Below are 21,652 nucleotides of genomic sequence, written 5' to 3'. Positions count from 1 at the left end.
ACCGACAGGTGATACATACACTTGCTTGAATTACATCCACGGGTAATGTTTTCATGTTTGTAGCTGTATAAATTATTTTAGCTCAATGATAATATTTAGGATAAAATAAAATATATAAATATTTTTAAAACAGACTGAAGTTGTTTATTTCCTGAATAGATTATTACCTATTGGGCATGCACTTAACATCTGTGATATCTAATATAAAATCCAAATTACCTTAAATACTCCCTGCTCCATTTCCTGAAGAGTTTACATTTTCCTCTAATGAATTGGGTTGCCACATTTAGCAGATAAAAATACAGAATGCCCCTATATTTTCCTATATTGTTCTTCCCCATACCACTGTTACCTCAATTATCCTAAGGTATATATTTTTACTTTTTTAAATGGTAGAACCTTAACAAAAAAGGAAATTCATTTTTCAGGTCAACTTCTCATAAAGCTACCAAGGAACAGATACGCCTCTTCCTAGCTTTAAAAAGAGTCCCTCATTGGACACACTGTGAATGTTTCTAGATATGATTCCAGGTGAAATGCAGTGGGGGAAGTGGAGAGAAGCATAGCTCTCAAGAGCTAGTTTCATGAGGGCATATTATATGCTTAGGGCTAGTAATCTGAAAGGTTCCTTTTTTTTTTTGTTTAACTTCCCTGAGAGTAATGTCTCATGGAAAGAAAACAATGAAGTCTTAGGTTATAAGATTAGGGAGGAAGTCTGATTAAAGATTGTGGGATAAATCATTTAATTTCCTTGAAGTTTAAATGGTGTTTCTGAGGATTCTAGGTTTTTTTGTCAATCAATATTTAATGATTAGACACTTTCTATACTAAATTGCAAGGTACTTAAAAAGATTCGATTTCCATCAGGGGTCCCAATTGATTTTTAATCCTAGTACTGTATAAATAAAATCTCAATTCTGCCATATGTTAGTTTATGATCTTGAATGGGCCTTGATTTTGTTATCTGTGATACTAGACTGTATTAATCTACTCTTAACCAGAGTTAATATTTCCCACTGAATTGGGGTCTCAAATGACAGTTTTTAGATGAATTACATCAACATTTATAACAACCTTCTTATCTTTGGGTTTTCTTCTTGTCTTTTCATGTCCTTGTTTCATTTACCCACTTCAGGGTTTAACTTTGATCAGATGTTTGGATATAGAATTAATAAAAATATTGTGAGATTCACTTTTCTCATAGAGTAGATGGTTAGCATGTAATTTGGTAGCTCTAAGTACTTCTAAAAACCTCATTCTCCTCTATCTTCTACCTCTCCTTTCTGTCCTCTTTCTTTTCTAAACTCTTATACTCCTAAATAAGGCATTACCAGTAGGTCAGTCCTTTTTTCTATGTTTGCTAATGTTTTATTTACTTACACATTTTTATGTTTCCCTGACCAATGAGAAAAGAACTCAAACGGAGCTCCTGCTATTGGAGTTTACTCTTCTACTTATTGAGTCTTGAACATTTCATTTGATCCGTGGAAACATTTCAAAAGAATACCAAATAAGAGAAATTGGAAAAGATTAACTGCATAGGCATGTAATGTATAAATACATTGCCTGCAGACCTGAAACTGTGTAGTAGTGTGTAATACTTTTACTTCAGATGTACATGCCATTGCTTAGTAATCCAGACATAAATGTTTTTTGCAATACTTACAATAGCCAAATACAAACAAGATCCTCCTCGACATTCTTTATTTGTAAAATTGTTTCATTATGTTAACCAGATGGTGTTTTTCCTAGGAACACCGCTTTCCAATCTCAGATGGCTATTAACAAAAACCTCATTATTCCTTAGAAGATGGTTTAAGTCTCACTCTCCCTGAAGTTTGCTTCTGGTACCTGCAGTAAGCATCAGGAATATGTATTTTTTTTTAAGACAAGAAATTGATCCTTTCAGTCCATTTTGTGGCTGATTGCAGTGTCCTTACTCATTGTGTCAGCTAGACACTCCTCTATCCATGTTGACACAAGGTTTCAAGAGCTCATCTCTGAGCACATTTATCATTCCTTGGAAGAAGGAATGGATAATGTTTAAGGATAAAAATAATGAAATCATGGTGGGAGCTGGATTACTTTAATGAACGAAAACCAAACTATCCCTGTAAGAGAGATCTTAATATTTTTTGTTTGTTTCTAAGTTTCTATGACATTCAGGAAATATTAGTATGACAGCCACTTCCTAGTGATAATTACCCTCCCAATAAATGTAAATAAATTACCCTCCCCGCCTCCAAGAAGGCATAGATTACCAAGGGTTTTATTATCAGTTTAATTTAATTTCATGAGATATAACAGTGATAAAATTAAAGAATAAAATTTTTATTCCATATGCTTTTTCAGGTCTTCATCATTTATCAGAATCTTATTTCATTTAAGGCAAAAAATAATTATATGGATGTTTCATTAGTAAAAAAAAAGGCAATCTGTTATCATTTTTGGATCTCTTTATGAATACAAAATTAAATAGAATGCTGAAATTATAATCTTGGAATTCTGCCAAAATTCTACTCTTGAGAAAAATATTTGGGAACTGGGTTATATCCATATTGGCTCCCTTTATTTTCACACTTATTCCACAGTTACTTTTCTGTCCACATTATTTTTCTTGAAGTGATATATATTTAAAGATGTACTATTTTACCTAGAGTTAAATGTTTCTTTCTTAGTAACTAGCTTGCAAAGATATGGTACCATGAGTTTAGTCATTCACTTGAAAGCCTGTCTCTCAAAAGTAGGTGTTTTTAAATATAATGGACAACCAGTTTTCAAAAATGGACTACTGCATGGCCATTGGGATAGTCACATTACTGGAAAAAATATTCTTGTATGCTATTGAGGATTTATCATTTTCTTTCTGACAAGAAATAGCTTGGATTGGCTATGAATGGAATGGGCCAATAACCTAGATAAACATCACATTATATGTGAGTCCTTAAGACACTTTCGAGATATGATAAAACCTGTCAAGGTGTGAAGGGAACCTATCTCAGTAACCTTCGAACCACCAAGTATTAGTTTTGAAAGATTAATCTTAATAGATTTTGATCAATTTATGCCATTTGCACATACAATGAGACAGCAAGGTGCTCTTTTCTATTCTATTTATATTCCCTGAAGGTTAACTTTCAAAATTTATGTGTACTTTGCATTTGGAGAGCTGTCAGGTGATTTTTAAGACTAGAAAACAGATTAGATTTTGAGATTGAATTTCCTATCCCACAGAGAATTTACATTTAAGCCAAAAGTTGGGTTTTATGTATAAAAATGAAAGGAATTTCAAATTTTTACTTATATTTTTTGAAAAGAGATTGCATTAGTTAAACCATAGGCAGAAAGATAATTCTTTAAAGTTTAAATGTATTTCAACACAGCCTATGTACCCTAATTACATTGGGAGTACAATTTAAAATGCATGGTTTTAAAGTCATGAAGAATATTCTGGGGCACATATTTTCATGGAAAGTCTTGAACTAGTTTGTATGTTTTATGCATGAACACTTGCAGTGGCAAGCCAAAATGACTTATTGGAAGGGAGGCATTTCCCACAAACACCTGAGCATTTGGGTGATCCATGCTTTTGGTACAGCACTAGCTTAACTAGATGTGAGAGGGTTGGATATTTTGGGAAGTAGAGTCATTAGCATAATGTGGGTTCTTCTGAAGCAAGGGGAATGTAGGTGATCTAAACGCAATCAAGGTCACGAAGCAGCAGCTGATGTTCAAGTCAGCTAACGTTCTTTTTGATTTAGGCCACCTTGATAGAAGGATTTTTTCCTAACTGTGTGTAACCATGCTAAGCCCATTACAAGATTATATAAGGAAAGTGATGATTATACCAGCAAATATGACTTTGTAGAGCCTATCCTGTGAATGTTTGTGATTTCACACATATGCAATTAAGATAGCAAATAAGACAGTGTAAAGAAAAGACAAATTCACTGTCGCAGTATGAAGTCAATCATCTTCTTAGTTCATAAAATTCCTTTCTAAGTGATGATCCTTAATGATGGTGGATTAGATGTGTTGTCTTTTTTAAGAGAGAGGCAGTGGCAAGATAGGATGGCAACAGCATGATTTGTGAAATTTTCTTTCCAGAGCTTTTATAGTTAATAAGTAAACCTAACTATAACTCACTCACAATAAATTATGACAATATAAAGTTGATGACTGCTAAAACTCAGCAAGTTTGCAGTGTTTTGCAGCAGCTATTTTGGGATACTTTATGAAGGGTGTGAAACAAAGATCAGTCAATCAAATCAGGATGATAGTCATTTATGACTTTTGAGAAGACTGAAGATATGGGTTAAAGTGTAGCTCAGTTATAAACCGGATTCAGAGAAATGATATCTTTGTCTATTCATTTTTACTCGTTGTCTTTTAGATCAGACATGGTTTTGTGTCTAAGTCCAAAGTTGCAATTTGCTATTTAAAGACTTACTGATAGAAAATTACAAGAACGGAAAATCCTAGCTTTACAATTCTGCCCTGTGACATTGTCGTGAGAAAAATACAATTTATTCTATTACCTTTAGACAATACTACATGATTCCATCTCAGGCTTATATGAAAATTAATTATCAACACAGTTATTATATTTGAGAGGGAGATTTCAAATGGCCCCTGAAGCCTTTCTCAGGTTGATAAATGTTTGCTTTAGAGAAACTCAGATGTAGGCTAATCTTTAAATATATATATGTATATATTATTTATATACATATATATCAATTCTTTTAACCTTTTCTCATAGATCCTCTTTCCTAATCATTTTCGTTGCTCTACTCTGGACATATTCCAAGGTTTCCACAACTCTGTTACTAGTGAAGGCACACACACCAATAGTGATCTTTTTATGAGCAAAGCTGAATGGAATCTCACTTGTTTTTCCCTCTGCTGCAACAACTCTGTGAGACTGTCAAGGAGAAAATAAATATTTGTTACTTTTGGTAACAAAAAAAGTATGTGTGACTCAGCATCACATGGGGAGCAGATGTGTTGAGTAAGAGCCCACTCCCGTGCATCAGACCTGTCACTGAGTGAGGCTATAAATAGGGGGAAATAAGCTGCATCCCTGACTCTGCTCAATTGCATTGAAACTGGAAATACTAAAGTTTGGGTTTCAGATGTAGCAATGATTCTGCTCTGTATAGATGACTGTCAACACATATTTAAGTGAGCCGTGCAGCTGGAAAACAACTATCCCTCCACCTCCACCAGCACATACAAAGGCAGTCTGAACAATGAGGGTCTTTTGGATGATGAAACACATTGAAGTTCAAATGGTGGATATTTTGCTTTAGAAATTGCTAGATTTGCCTGATTATGTTGACCATTTCTGCCTTTTCCATTCTAGCAGGGAGAGCTGAAATTTTACCTTGTCCATCCTGGACGTATTGGACTTGCTCTGGCATTTTTCGTAGGGGAGGATAATAAGCTCTCAGTTGACAAACTAAATGCTTGCAAAAGGCATTTTCTACTGGATAGAAATCTGCCCTAGCAAGTTGGCCACATCTTTTCCCATATAAAATTGTTTGATTTTTGGATTGACAAGAAAGCTAGATTTAGATTAATAACTAAGAATTCAAATGTGTAGATTTTACTGAAGGGCCACTGCTTAGATAATAATTATCCTTTTCCAGGTATTGATTCCCTAGAAATAATGTACTTGTGATTTTGCAGTGTGACTTGTTTCAAGTTCATTTTAATACTTTGATACTTAAGTTAGGGGACTTTTTCATAAGGCTTGTAAAATTCAGTGAGAAATATATGCTCCTATATCTTATAATTTGCAGGATAAATGCTCTATAAATATAAGAATTGGCTGAAAAGAAAGCAGGGCAATTTGAGATGTCCTATGACAAAAGCCTTCTATATTATCATCTTGAAATCCAGGATCCAGCTTTAGTCCTCTTTGTATATGACAAAACACTACTACACGCCGAGAACATAATATATGTTCAGTGTATATTTGTCAGACTACATTAACAATTCTCTCACAGCTAGCCACTATTAGAATGAAGATTTGAAACTCTCTCCCAAAAGGTAATTCAGGAGTGTTCTCTCTCCCAAGCTATCTCTTGGGTACTTCCTAATGAAGTTCTCTTTAGTTGTAATTATAACCTATCAAGAAAAATTTGAGAAGCCTGGATATTAAAAATGATATTTTTATGTTTGTTTAAGCAGATTGCAAAATTTACCTTTATCAATAAATTAAAATTTTAACCCTGAGCCTTGATATCATAGAGCATATGTTTCTCTATTTCAAAGTTTAAAAATAGAGTGATAGCTAAGTGAAATAAACATGGTGACTACATTGTGATGGAACACAACACTATTCAGTTACTGAAACCAATCAGTAGCTGAGACATTGCTTTGATATCCACAATGCAATTAAAAATTGATAAGAAATTTTTCTATATTGTGCCATTTAGAAAATGCTGATTAACTATCCTATTATGCAGGTAGGAGTCTCAGCTACAGGGCAGAATTGATGAGAGTGGCATTCTTTCCTTTTGCTTTCCCCTCCTTGATTTTTCCTTTTAACTTGGTCGCCAAGACTGCTTATTCACTGAAAATTACTAACACTTGGACCTCTTGTTGGAGAGGTCCCGCTTCCTTACGGATAGACGTGGGAAGGACAGATAAGTTGTAGAATGACCTAACTAAACTACATTGCAAGGTGGCCAGCCTTTGTCAACAGTGAACACCTGAGTTATTATACTAGGAAGAGGAGTTTTTGCTTTTCAGGCCCATGGATGATAGGCATTTTATACGCAATTTATCCAAGTACTATAAAGTTAAGGTCAATAAACCTTTAAGTATACTACAGTCAAGAATAATTTTATTTTCATTTTTTCCAGGAAATCAAAAAAAACATACTCTTTACAAAAATAAGCTTTCTCTCTTATATTTTATTGGTTTTACAGTCCCCAATTTTTCAGTCCCTTTCCAATATCTTGAATTAACTTCCAATTTCCCATCTCACTCCTCTTTCCTCTCTCTTTCTCTGTTTATCTTAGGCACCAAAGTCTTTCAAATGATTATATCTTTCCCGTAATTTAATATACCATTTCATTAGCCTTACTTAAAATCCCCTGCTTTATTACTATACGGAAAAAGAATGGACCTCTCATTACATAATATAATACAAAATAATTGTCCATTTACAAATTAATTACATACAGTATGGAAACACACTCCACCATAATTATTGCTTATTGGCATGAAATGCCTGGTCCAAATCAAAAGTTTCACTTGCAATTTTAATGGTTGTTTTATTTTCCTCTTAAGAATAGATACCTTTGTTCCCTCAGTGCCTCATTCTTAACTCAGTTTTATTTTAAGGGTTTGATCTATTAATGAGCCTTCCCGGCATATACACATGTGCTTTCTTATATCCTAATATTCTGTGGTGTATAACGTGTATCATCACCAGTTCCCCATTTGTCATCTGTCTTGTCCCAAGCCAAGTCTTGCCCATGTTAAAAATTCTATAACTGCCATCATTTTGGAAATGTCATGACATTCATGGATCAATAAAATTCTTTCCCAGAGAGGATGAGATATATGTGAAAAGAGCTTACTAAATTCAAACAGTTTCTTTTAAAGGTTCGATGGATGAGTAAGAGATTTGTATGAGACTAATTTCAGGGAGGGGTGTTGGATGAGGGTAGGATGAAACTGACAAGATACGTTATAGTAGTAGGGGAATAGGGGAGAGAGGCAGTTCAATTTGAGATGCCTAGAAGTTTCCTTCATCCTACAGATTATTTTCCTTGGAGGAATGCAAATGAAAAGATGAAGAAATTAGGACTGCATAGTGCAGAGGCTCCTCAGTGGCCATCACGTCTCTGCAGTTTAGTAGGCCATACCAAGATATAATAAGGTGCTTTGTATGTGCTTCATGTGAGAGAGAAAATCTGCTCACCAAATGACTGTTTTTTGGGTGATGACTTACAGTCAGGAGGCAGTTTTGTGAATTTGAGGGAACATAAGGATGCTGAAAGGAGCACTGTGTGTCCAGGGAATCAAATAGAAAACAAAAAAGGATTTTGATATCCATGCCCTCAATGTCACTCTAAAGCAAATAAGGGAAGGGAAGAATTGTATGAAAGGCTGTGACATCAGAAAGATGAGCAAAGTAATTTTACAGTTATAGTTAGAAAATTATTAAAGTCTGATGTTTAATAGGTAGCTGAAATGAAGAAGGTAAGCAGAATGTCAAGGTCCTTTTAAAGAGCTTAAAGATTACAAAACAAATCAAAGGTTCTGGCAGCTTCTCAGACACTTGCAGGCTGGAGAATTCGTAGAGCAACAAGGTGCTTGGGGTTTCTCTTTTTCCTTTCCTTTAACAAAAGCAAATTTGAGCAAAAGGAATACAGTGTGTGTCGCAACATTGCTGCCAGATGTGCATGATGAGACCCTTAAAGTTTACCCATTTTCTGAAATCAAATTTAAATATTTTGGTTTATTACTTTCTATGGATTTCAATAGGGACAATTCAGTTAGATATGCTTTTCTCAAAGAAGTAAAAAAGACTCAAGGTCAACCAAAAAGATAAGATAGTCCTAAAAGTCAACAAGATTTGTTCCAAGAGGTAAAATTAATATTCCATAATTATATCCTAAAGATTACAAAACATGCGCTCTCCTACTGATATATTATTGATTAATGATGTATTACAAATTAACTTCTAGAATGATGAAAGAAGTCAGAAAATTAATAATTGAATTAAAATTGTTTGAATTTTCCAAGATAACGTAAATATAGATAGAAATTTTAGCTTTTCTGTCATCCAGTGAATGGAAGTTTTGTTTTTTTTTGCTGAGGAAAATTCACCCTGAGCTAACATCTGTCACCAATCTTCCTCTTCTTTTGCTTGAGGAAGACTAGCCCTGAGCTAACATCTGTGCCAGTCTTCCTCTATTATGTGGGTGGGTCATCACGACAGCATGGCTGATGAGTGGTGTAGGTCTGTGCCCTGGATCTGAACCCGCAAACCCGAGCCACCAAAGTGGAGTGCACTGAATTTAACCACTACACAATACAAAAAGTAAAAATAAAAATATAAGAATACTAAAAATACAAGTAGTATTTTTAATTTCAGAAGAGAGTCTAAAATTTATAAGTTTTGAAATTATAAGATCAATTCTCTATCCCTTGCTTCCTCATTAAAAATAAAACTGTAAGGGCCGGCCCCATGGCATGCTCCGCTTCAGTGGCCTGGTTTTGCAGGTTCAGATCCCAGGCACGTACCTACACCACCCATCAGCCGTGCTGTCGTGGTGACCCACCCACATAATAGAGGAAGACTGGCACAGATGTTAGCTCAGAGTGAATCTTCCTCACAAAAAAAATAAATAAATAAAAATAAAACTGTAAGAAATTTTGTGGGACTGGTCCGGTGGCGTAGTGGTTAAGTTCGGTGCACCACACTTTGGCAACCCAGGTTCGCACGTTTGGATCACAGGTGCAGACCTACACCACTCTTCAAGCCATGCTGTGGTGGCGACCCACACACAAAGTGGAGGAGGATTGGGACAGATGTTAGCTCAGGGCCAATCTTCCTCAGCAAACAAAAAATAAATAAATAAATAATAATAAAATAAAAAAATAAAACTAAGAAATTTTGTTAGCATTCTTAATCCTATTTCAATCAATAACATACATTATAAATGAAAATATGCTTACAATGTTACATAGGTAGAAGTGCTTAACTTTGACGGGTACTGTGATATATTTTGCTTCTTAAGTTGATTAAGCTGGGAACTACATTTCCAGAATCCCCTTCTGCATATGGGCCTGGTTCAGAGTTGGTAAAAATAGACACCTGTGAAAAGTTGGAAAGATAAATGTGAAACAGCAGCCATTACTCTCTGAAGGTCATTTCGTGGTCAGATGTTATTGCAGACAGATACAAAGGTGCCCAGTAGGTTGCAGTTTATCTTCTAGGTGTCCAACTCTTCTCAACTACTGTCCTGTTGACCAACAGTGGGCCCAGGGCTACCGCTGAAAGTATAGCTGTGGACCCACTGAGATGGTAGCTATACAAAATACACAACTTCCCATAGATCTCCCCATGGGCTCCCTCTTGGTCGGCACACTCTTCAGGTTAGAAGTGCTTGGCTTATTAGGTTGGTAGATTGGTGACTCTTTCTCTGAACCTCCATCTCCCATATCCAGCCTTTACGGCCCCATTCCTTGCACAGCTGAGCTTGATATAATATGATTAAACTTACTGGTAACTCAACTTCTCTGAGTGAAATGGGTATTTATACTATTGTTACCAGATGGAATTAACTATGTAGATTGCATTATTGCTCCCAATTCTTTACCTCTTTCTGTATCCAAACCCTTTTCTATGTGACTTTGTAATTATTCCCATTAGAGACAGAGCGTGTCCCCTACTTCAGGTTGGGATTGGCCAGATGCTTTGTCAAGTGAAATGTGGTGGTCACGGAGGTGTACGGTTCAGATCTTACGTCTTAAGAGGCCATGTGTTTCTGTCCATCCCTATTGCCATTACCATGAATAAAACATAGTCTAGAAATATTCCCTAAAAATCACTACAGGTGTTCTGCAGACCCGTAGCCAGAAGCAGAGGAGCCACAGATGACTCATAAATCTCTGAGAGTGACAATAAATGCAACCAAGCTTTGGTGATTGTTTGTTATGTAGCAAGTGTTAAGTGACACAGTAATGAGCAATGCAGGTAGTGAATTCATTCATTACTCTTTACAGATTTAAGACGTCGACCATTGTGGCAGACTGTATTTTTCAAAAACGGCCATAGCAGTATTTCCGATCTTCCAGGCTCTTTCAGAATCTTGCCATGCCCCTGTCAAGATTTGGAATCTATTTCCCCTTCCTTGAATGTGGGTGGCTATTACTATAAGTAGTGTGGAGCTGAAGGGATGCTTTGTGATGTCTAAGGCTAGGTCATAAAAAATGGTACAGCTTCTACCTAGTTTCTCTCTCTCAGTACACTTACCCTTACAATTCAGTCGCCATGTTCTGAGGAAGCCCCAACCACATGGAGAGGCCATTTGTAGGCGTTCTGATTGATAGCACCAGCTAAAGTCTCAACCAACAGCCAGCATCAGCTTTTAAACACTTGCACACTTGAGCCTCCCAGCCTTCAAGGCTTCCAACTGAAGCCACAGATATTACACAGAGAGAAGCCATCCCTGTGGTGTCCTCTTTGATTTCCTGACCTACAGAATTCACAAGCATAAAAAGAGTTATGCCACAGAGTTTTGGGGCAGTTTGTTACAGAGCCGTAATAACTGAAATAAGAAGAAATTATTTGTAGATATTATCAGTGTCAATAATGAAGGTAGGTTTGAAGACATAGCTGTTCATGACATGGCTTTGGTAGAGAGATTGATTAGCCACATTTTTCCACTTATAATAAAGCAAGTAGTGTTAATTAACTTAGCTTCTTATCACTTTTCCCTACTAACTTACATAGAAGTATTGTACTATAACATTTTGTGGCATGAACACCAAAATTATTTTCCAAAATATTTTAGGAAATTCATGCCACATGTTGAAACATATATGAGGTTGAATTTTTTTTGACATTGAATAACCAATAGAAAGGCCAGCAGTTGCAACATAACTCTCATACTTTCATGAGCTATCAGATAGAAACTTATATGGGAATTACATTTGTAAGAAATATTAATTTTTTTTTGCATAACATAGATCCTTTTTTGTCCTTAGCATTAGCACAGATCATTAAATCTCATATTGACTTCTTATACTCTTTTCATTTAAACACTTTATTCTTTCATTCATTTTAAAATTCATTTTTCAATAAATATTTTATTATATTAAATACCTTATGGGGAAAGCACTGATAGAGACAATGGTTGTTGCTTTCCAGGGACTTTTGTAGCAAAAAGAACAATAGAATTATACTTAATTCTAGTTCAAGACACAGCTGATAAAGAGCTACAAACTCAGTTCTATAGGGCTTTACTTAAAATTAATTCACTTAATAAATATATACTAAGTATCATTTTTCAGGTACTGTACTTGGATTGTGTTAATTTCTGAAGTAGAAAAACAAATCTAACCACAGTGTAGAAAGGCTTCATGGACTAAATATCATTGGATGCGTTATAAAGATGAAAGATAAATATCATATGATCTCACTTATATGTGGAATCTAAAAAAAACAAAAGACGAATTTTTTTCTAATTTTGAGATGGTGATTTTCAGATTTTTGAGTAAGAGAGTGACATAATTGAACAGTATGATGTCAGTCTAGTGTAGCAGTAATGTGTACAATACTAGATTGGAATGGGAGAGACTGAGTCATAGAGGACAGTTAAAAGGCATAGGTCTAGGTGGTGAGAGGAAAGGGCATCTTAGGTGCAGACAAGGAATAACACTGGCAAGTGTTCAGAGTGTTAGGAGAGTATAGGGGATTTGGGGACAATTTTGATTTGAGTAGTTTGTTTGACTGCTGTAACAAAAAGAACATCCAGAAGACAATGGGAGATCTTAGTAGGTTAGGCTAGACCACTAGGAGCCTTGAATGATGCACTACAAAATTTGAAATTCATTCACTAGAAAGCCAAATGGAATTATTAAAGGCTTTTCAAGAGGAAAAGGATATGATCAATTGATGCATTTGTGTTCACGGAATATGATTGTTAAAATATCATTAAAATGTATATTGACTGCAAAAAGCACATTCAAATACAATAGTATATTAATAAAATTGAATTATCTGAGGTTTAAAGGTTTCTTTATTATTGCTCCATTAGTATACAACTGAATATCAAATCTGTTTCTATTGCATATATGTATATATGCACATGTTATTATGTATTAGTCCTTACTTTCGAAAGATGCTATTGAAAAGAATGTGATCAATATTTGCTTTATTCAAGTCTGAATAAACATAGGTATCTGATTAGTTCCTTTTCCTGCTGTCATTTATGACTCCATATTTTAATTTCTCCATCCATTTCAAAGTACCATGTGATTCTTATTCGCTATACACCACGATCCTCTTACAGACAGTCTTGCTCACAAAGTTTATGATCTTTATCTGCGATTTCCCTAGACCCATACGTTTAGACATCATTCTGCATGAACAATTTGTGTAGAGGTTAGCATTGCTTCAAAGTTAATTGGTGTCAACCTGTAATCCAGGTACTTATTTTGGGTAAATTGGAGCCTACGACTATTTTTTTTTTTAATAATGAAGTGAAAAATTTAAGAAATACTAATCAAAATCCCCCAAAATCTATCTATGCACCCGCAATTCTGTCCTTTTACACATATACCATTTGTCTCAAAGGGTAGACAACTCTGAGTCACACGAAATCATCATCCTTAAATTTTGCTGAGTTTGTTTTTGTTAATCTCTGGCTCATGTGCCCTCCTTGCACTAAGTGAAAGCTACACGTTTCAATGTGGCAAATTGTGTACAGGTTTTACAATACACAGGAAGACCGAACAATACTTTAACTGGAGCATCTTTACTGACAAAAATTTGCTCTCATTCGTATAGGAACATAGGCTATTGACCAAGTTTTCCCCATCAGAAGTAATCTGTTTTTCCTTTGAATTCTTAAAGGAATTTTCTGCATCATTTTGGTTTACACTCTTTTCTATTAATATGTGTTTTCTCATTTCCTTCAGTACTAGACTTTGCATAAAGCAGATACTCAATACATAATTATTTAATTATTGCTGCATTAACTGAGACATAGGTAGTACTTGCAGGTAGCATTCCTAATTTGAAAAATTTATTTTGCAATTGATTTGGTTGGACTAATGTTTCCTTGTTGCACCTTGAGAAAACTGAACCAGTGGGGCAATGACCAGTATTACATTATAACTTCTTTTCATCCATACCGTAATTTATTTTTTCTCTTTTTAAAGTTATAAATATTTTCCAACGATTAAAAAAGTATAAAGAATAACATAATAAAAAAGCGTATACCCAACAATAAAAAACTGTATGAAGCTTTGTCAAATCTTAACATTAACATTTGTATTGGCTAGGATATTCAATAAATAAATGTTAAATATGGAAATAGTAGATCTTTTTTCTCTTTATGACCTGCCATTTTCTGCTGGTTCTCTTGTGGTGTCCCCGAGCGTATGTATGCACAGTTTAGAAGTCTGCCAATGAATCCAGAACAATTTGAAGTCAGGTTTTAGAGCTCACTTTTCTGTGGTTCCTTCTTCTCTGGGAATTTGCAGCTCAAGTTGTAGTCAATTTGGTTGTCTTAAACTCCAACCTACGTTTGCTTATCCCAGATAGATCACTGCTTTCTGTTAGGGTAACATTTTCTCTCATCTGAGTGAATTGGAATATATCCTCAGGAAAAAATCCAGGGTAAATGTTGATCTCCTGTCAGGCCTATCTTCTGTCAAGAATAATAGTGCCTCCAATTCTTGCCCCACAGGGGACTCTTCAATGTTTGTCAACAATTATATCTTACATATCATATAGCTTTCGTAATTTTGGTGGGAGATCTATTCCAATACTATCTAGTCTGTAGTGGCCAAAATTCAATGTCAAATAGAATCTATTTTAAAATTATATTTTCCTATTGCTTGTTACTGGTTTATAAGGATTCAATATATGAACTTTTTCATGAGTTAATGGTTTATAGGAAAAATGCAGAGCTTTCTCATTAGTTCTAACATTTTGACTTTGTATCCTCTTGTATTTTTTTATGTAGGCAATTCTTTTTTTTCTGTAAATAATGACAGTTCTATGATTCATTTACAATCCTTTTACTTGAAATTTATTTTCCTTTCTTACAAGTTTGCTAGGGATTCTCTTTCAATGTTGAACTGATTAAACTATCATATGCTTCTTTTCCTCCTTATTTCTGGTTTTAAAGGGAATGCTTATAATGCTTAGAGTGATTATATCTCCTTGTTTTCCAGGAGCAGTTATTATCACAGCGTACTTACTAGTAATGCTTCTTTTAACACTTGAGAGGTATCCCAGGACTTCTACTTCTGAGGAGGATGTAGCAGATCACGGCAGGCCAATGATCTCTCTTCCACAACTAGAAAAAAAATGGAGAAACTGAAAGAATCCTATTTTTAAGGGATAATAGAGCTTTGAAAGCAATGAAGATAAAATGAAATGGTAGAGAGTGGAGCACCTTTCCAGAGTGAGGTGATGATCACTAGCCATTGTTTTCTCTGTGGAAATTTGGGAATTTTAAAAGTACAATGAAGTTTGTGCTTAGACTGGGCAGGGAACCTCTACTGGAGGAGAGAAAAATCGTGAAAGCTTTTCGGTATCAAGTAGGGCTGGAACAACAATGGTGAAATTTAAGGGGCCTTAGATACACAACAAGTTTTAACAACAGAATGTTTTATGAATTTGGAGGTTGCACAGGGAACAGAGGAATCAAGCCAAAAGGCAGAGTGAAATCTTTTGCTTTAGCTACTGGGGAACATGACCTATCGAGACAGTGGGTGGCCTCAAGTACATTGCTGGACTCTTCCTCATGACATCTGCCAGATTTTGAAACTTTGTAGGGAGTATGAATTTTGGAAACTCTGAGAGGCAGAACTTGATCATCTGCATTTTTTAGGACAAAGGAAACAAATACACACGAATCTCTCAATCAAAACATTACGGTAAGGTCACGCCAGAAGAACAGGGTGAATCAGGGGTAGACTCAGTCTCTAAATCCACAGTCATGCCCTGTGCCAGCTCAATTCCTTGATTATATTGACATAATCAACTCCTGACACCACCTTACAAAAACAGAAGGAACTCTCTCTGATGGAAGATAACACCATCTGTTGCCCTTATAGTTCTTTCATAGATAATATCTAGAAAATAATAAGAAATTACTAGGCATTCAAAGAGGAATGAAACATGGTGATAATAAAAAGGAAACTCAGACACTGGAAGAAGGCCTAGATATGATCCAAATATTGAAGTTGGCAGACAAGAACTTTATGACTGAAATATTAAAAATTAAGAAATATATGAATAAAATCAATAAAAAGAGATATAATTTCAATAAAAATAGAAACTTATAAAAAATAATCAAATGGAAAGTCCATAGCTGAAAAATATTATGCAGACCCAAAAAGCTCAAAAGATGAGTTTAACAACATTGTACAAAGGAGAACACAAAATGAGTTAATTCAAAGTTAGATCACTAGAAAATACTGTTTGCAGAGAGAAAAAAGAATAAAAAGTAAAATAAAAGAATAAAACAGCATAAGGGACACATGGGCCTACTAAAAAGCCTTAAAATAATTATTATTGCAATCCCAAAAATGACATGAGAGAAAATGTGTCAGAGGCAAAATTTAGAGAGCAAATAATTGAGAATTTTCAAGGTTTGATCAAAGATACAAACTCATCTATTCAAAAAGCTTGGCAAATCCCAGGCAGGACAAATACAAAGAAAACCACAGCAAGGCTCATCAGAGTAAAACCGTTCAAAATCAAAGGTAAAAAAAGACAAGCATTCGTGGAAAAAAAACAAAAGGACACATGGGATATATTATTTTCAAAGGAATACCAGAATGATAGCTGACTTTTCGGAAGAAATGATGAAAGCCAGAATGAAATGAGATGATATTTCTAGAAAATAACTGTCAGCTAAGATTTCTATATCCAAAAATATGTTCTTCAAAAAATAGTGTAAAATACATTTTGAGACAAACAAAGCTGAGGCGGTTTGTCACCAGCAGACTTCCACTAAAAGACAAACTAAAAGGAAAGGAAAAATGATCCCAGATAGAAATGTGAAAGTACTGTAGCGAAGAAAGAACACCAGACAAGATAAATACATAGGCAAGTATAAAATACTATGGACTACCTAAAACAATAATTATAATATTTTGTAGGGTTAAATTATATGTAGAACTAAAAAGTATGACTATAATAATATAAAAGGCAAGAGAGGTAACTGTAATTTAAAAGTTTTATGCTTCCAGGTGGTATCAGGAAATTTGTAAGAATAAAAATTTTGTTAGATTATAATAAGTCAATGATGCATGTTGTAATATCTAGCATAACTACTATAAAAATAGTAAAAGAATAATCTATTTCAAAGAAGCAAAAGAACTAATAACAATATTTGATTTTATCTAGAAGAAGTTAAGAAAGGTAAAGAGAACATAAAACAAATGGAAAAAAATAGTAATAGGGTAGATATAAATGAAACTGTAATTATATTTTATATAACTGCACTGAATATTCTAAGTAAAGATTATTTAGATTGGGTTTTTAAAAAAAAACTGTATTCTCCTTTTCAGAGAAACATTTAAAATATACAGACGCAGAGAGATTAAAAATCAATTAATGGAAAAGAAATAGGCAAATACTTAACAAAAGTAAGCTGGTTTAGGGGCCGGCCTGGTGGCGCAAGCGGTTAAGTGCACACGCTCTGCTGTGGCGGCCCAGGGTTCGCCGGTTTGGATCCCGGGTGCGCACCGATGCACCGCTTTGCAAGCCATGCTGTGGTGGCGTCCCATATAAAGTAGAGGAAGATGGGCACGGATGTTAGCCAGTCTTCCTCAGCAAAAAAGAGGAGGATTGGCATTGGATGTTAGCTCAGAGCTGGTCTTCATCACAAAAAAAAAAAAAAAAAGTAAGCTGGTTTAGCTATGTTAGTGTTTGACAAAATAAACTTTAAGGCAAGAGGTACGAGAAATAAGGAGGGACCCCTCGTAACAATAAAGGGGTTAATCCAATGAGAAGCTATCACAATCTTAAGTCTGTAGGCAATCAAAAACATCGGTTCAAAATATACAAAGCAGAAATTGACAGAATTAAAAGGAGAAATTAACAAATCCACTATTATAGTGGGAGATATTAGCATACCTCTGTCAATGGCTGATAAAAAAATTAAACATATAAGAGATTTGAGCAACACAGTTAACCACTTGTCCTAATTGATATATATATATATATATTTAGAAAGCTGCAACTAATGATGACAGAATTCACAAACGTTTTTCAAGCTCATATGATGCATTTACCCAAATTGTCCATTTGCTCGCACAAAGAAATCTTCAACAAAACTGAAAAGATTGAGATAATACAGATTATGTTCTATGACCACGATGGTATTAAACCAGAATAAATAACAAAAATATAACTCCTTGGAAATAATACAATACATCTGTAAATAATCCATGAGTCAAAGAAGAACTCAAAGCCAAATTGTAAATTATTTTGAACTGAATATGAATGATGATATAGCATATCAAATCTTGCGAGATGTAGATAAAACAAAGATCAGAGGTAAATTTACATTACAGCTGGGAAAACAATAGCACTTCAAAATTAATTAAAGTTAAAGGAAAGAATTAATAAATATAAAAACAGAGGACAGTAAAATAGAAAACAAATATACAATAAAATCAACACAGAGGCCGGCCGGGCAGGGTAGCGGTTGGGTTCATGTGCTCAGCTTCGGTGGCCTGGGGTTGGTGGGTTTTGATCCTGGGCACAGACCTGCGCACTGCTTATCAAGCCATGCTGTGGCAGGCATCCCATATATAAGGTAGAGGAAGATGGGCATAGATGTCAGCCCAGGGCCAATCTTCCTCAACAAAAAGAGGAGAATTGGCAACAGGTGTTAGCTCAGGGCTAATCTTCCTCACCAAAAAAAAAAAAAAAAGAAAAAGAAAAAATCAACACAGGCAAAAGCTAGTTCTTTGAAAAAATTAATAAAATTCATCTATTCCTAATAAGACTACTGAAGAAAAAAAGAGTAAAAACATAAATTACCAATATCAAGAATTAAACAGGACATAACCCCAATTCTTACTGACATCAAAAAGACAACAGAATCTTATGCATAACTGTACGCTAGTAAATTTGACAATTACTTATGAAACTTCTAGAGGAAGAAATAAAAACACATCTGTATAGCCTGATATCTATGAAAGAATTGTATCTGTTATTAAAAATCTTCCCACATTCTCAGGACTAAATGGCTTTCTTTATCTATTTAAAGAAAGAAATAACATCCATTTTGCACAAACTCAGAGATTAGAACAATATTGGGACCATAATAACTTGATTCAAAAGTATGACAAAGAGACTGTGAGATAAAAAGTTTACGACAATCACTTCTCATAAACCTAGATACACAGATCTATTTGAAGATGACGTTATTGTATATAGAGATATTTCTAAATACTCTGTAATCAAACTATTATAAATGATAACTGAATTTAGCAAGTTTGCTTGATACAAGTCAATGTAAAAGAATTCAATTGTATTTCTGTATCCCAGCAGCAAATAGAAAATAAAATTCAAAATCGTAGCATTTTCCATAACATAAAAACATCAGATACCTGAAAATGAACATAACAAAAATATATAATAACTATACATTTAAAACCATAAAATATTAATGGAGAAAAATTTAAGACCTAAGTAGATAAAGGATATACCCAGTTTATGTATTGGAAGACTCATTATTGTTAGGATTTTTAATTCTACCATAAACTCAACTAGATTCAATACAATCCATAATTTTTAAGAAATTGACAAGCTTATTCTAAAATTTACATGCAAAAACAAGTAGAAAAAGTAACCATCAAAAACTTGAGAAAAGAATAATAAAACTGTGGGACTTGCTCTATGAAATATAAAGATATATTTTAAAGCTATAATAATTTTAGAAGTATATTATGGGAAAAATGATAGGAAAAATATACGATGAAACAGAGTGCCTAAAATCACGGTTGTACATATAAGATCGCCTGATTTATAACAGAATTAACTTTCAGGTTCATTGATGATGGGATAGTGTTTTTAATAAGTGGTGTTGTGTCAATTGGTGCCTATATAGGAAAAAATACATTTTGATATATCTCTATCTCATACCAGATACAAAAGTAATTCCCAATAGATTGCTGATATAAATGCAATCAGTAAGACAATAAAGCTTTTAGAGGAAAATATAGAATGTTTTTGTGGTCTTACTGTAACCAAAGTTTTCTTTAGCAAGACACAAGAAACATTAACCACAAAAAAATGGATAAGTTGTAAAATGTTATAATTAAGAACTTCTCTTGGTTAAAAAAATACCATCAGGAGAGTTAAAAAGCAACCCACAAAGTGGGAGAAATTAGTAGCAATAGGATATATGACAAATCTATTCAGAATAGATTTTTTAAAAAAACTACAATAACAGAAAGACAAACAACCCCCTTGAAAAATGGGGAAAAGTCTTGAAGAGATATTTTATAAAAGAGGATGTCCACATGAAAATTTGCAACTTCAGTATTTATCAGGAGAATGCAAAATAAAACTCCCATCCATCACATTGGGGGAAAATGGATAAAAACTATTAAGTATTGGAGAAGTGGGCAACTGCAACTCTCATACATTGCTAGTGAAAAAATGTAAATTAGTATAATCACTTTAGAAAACTGCTTGGCTGTATCTACTAAAGTTCAATATGTCCATACATTATGGCTCAGCTATTCCTCCTGCGTATATACCCTAAAGAAATGCATACATATAATTCCCTCAAAATATGCACTGTAATGTTCATATCATCATTAATAATAATAATAACAAATCTGTAAACTACATAAGCATTCTTTAACAATAGAATTGATAAGTACATGGTGCTATAGTTACACAATATAACACTCTACAGCAATGGTAATGAAAGGACTACAACTACACACAATGTAAAAAATTCCCCATTCAATCAATTTAGTCACCCTGTAAGCATTTCAGATTAATTTTTATGTTACTTGTAGTCTAGTTATAGATCCCTTTTATCCGATTGAGTAATTCCAATTTTTTCCCAATTTTTAAAATTAGGGGTGTATGTTAAATTTTTAAAACAACTTTATTGTATTATAAGGTACATACAGAAAAAAACAGGTAGCTCAAATAATTTTCGTGAAGTTAAAACATTTATGTAATCGACCCCCAAATCAAGAAGCACATTATCAGGTCTCCAGTAGTGCCCCTCGTGTTCTTTTCCTTTCACTACCTGCTGCCCACATCTGTCAAGAATCACTGCTGTTCTCATTTCTAACATTGTATGCTAGTTTTATCTGTTTTTGAAATTTATATAAATGAACTAATACCGTATTTATTTATTTGTTTATGACTTGTTTTGCTTAATATTATGTCTATGAGATGCATCCATGTTGTTTTATATATCAGTAATACTATGTATGTGGTAAATTAAAATCATATTTTTTTCTAATATGTATCCTTGAATTCCTAGGTACTCTTAATTCAGTTGTGATGTATTATTTTGTACATTGAAAGAATCAGTTTTTTTAATTTAAAGAATTATTTCATCTTAAGAAATCACGTCTACCTATGTTTTTTCTCATTCTGTCCTTATATGATTTCATATTAATATAATGCCCATTGCATAAAGTAAATTCTCCTTTTTGAGTCTCAGGGCAGACTTTTTAAGGGAGAGGTTATTTGTTAATTTGTGGTTTTGGAGAGCTTGTATATAAAATTTTCTTAGGCAGTAATGTGTTGAGTGTGTGTGTGTGCGCGCGCGCACATGCCAGTTTAGACTAGTGGTTCTAGTGGTTCTCAATCGGGGAGTCATTTTTCTCCCAAGGGGACGTTAAGGCAATGTCTCAAGACACAATTGTCATGACTCTGAGGGTGCTACAGGCGTCTAGT

At 34.2% G+C, this 21,652-nt stretch overlaps 1 long non-coding RNA gene across 9 annotated transcripts in view; it reads left to right on the top strand.

Moving 5' to 3' along the window:
- LOC147917448 (uncharacterized) overlaps window positions 1-21,652 on the top strand; it is a 168,172-nt gene that overhangs the window by 90,791 nt on the left and 55,729 nt on the right. For 2 of the 9 annotated variants that reach the window (XR_015549770.1, XR_015549764.1), the window contains exon 3: window positions 14,932-15,169. The exons of the other annotated variants lie outside the window; for them this stretch is intronic. This is a non-coding gene — a long non-coding RNA (uncharacterized LOC147917448). The remainder of the gene's footprint in view (window positions 1-14,931; window positions 15,170-21,652) is intronic. 9 annotated transcript variants of the gene reach the window in all.

The sequence above is a fragment of the Ceratotherium simum genome, chromosome 3 (assembly GCF_057802395.1).
Source record: "Ceratotherium simum simum isolate JZ-2026a chromosome 3, ASM5780239v1, whole genome shotgun sequence".
Lineage (NCBI taxonomy): Eukaryota > Metazoa > Chordata > Mammalia > Perissodactyla > Rhinocerotidae > Ceratotherium > Ceratotherium simum.
This window is presented reverse-complemented; position numbering and strand designations above follow the sequence as displayed.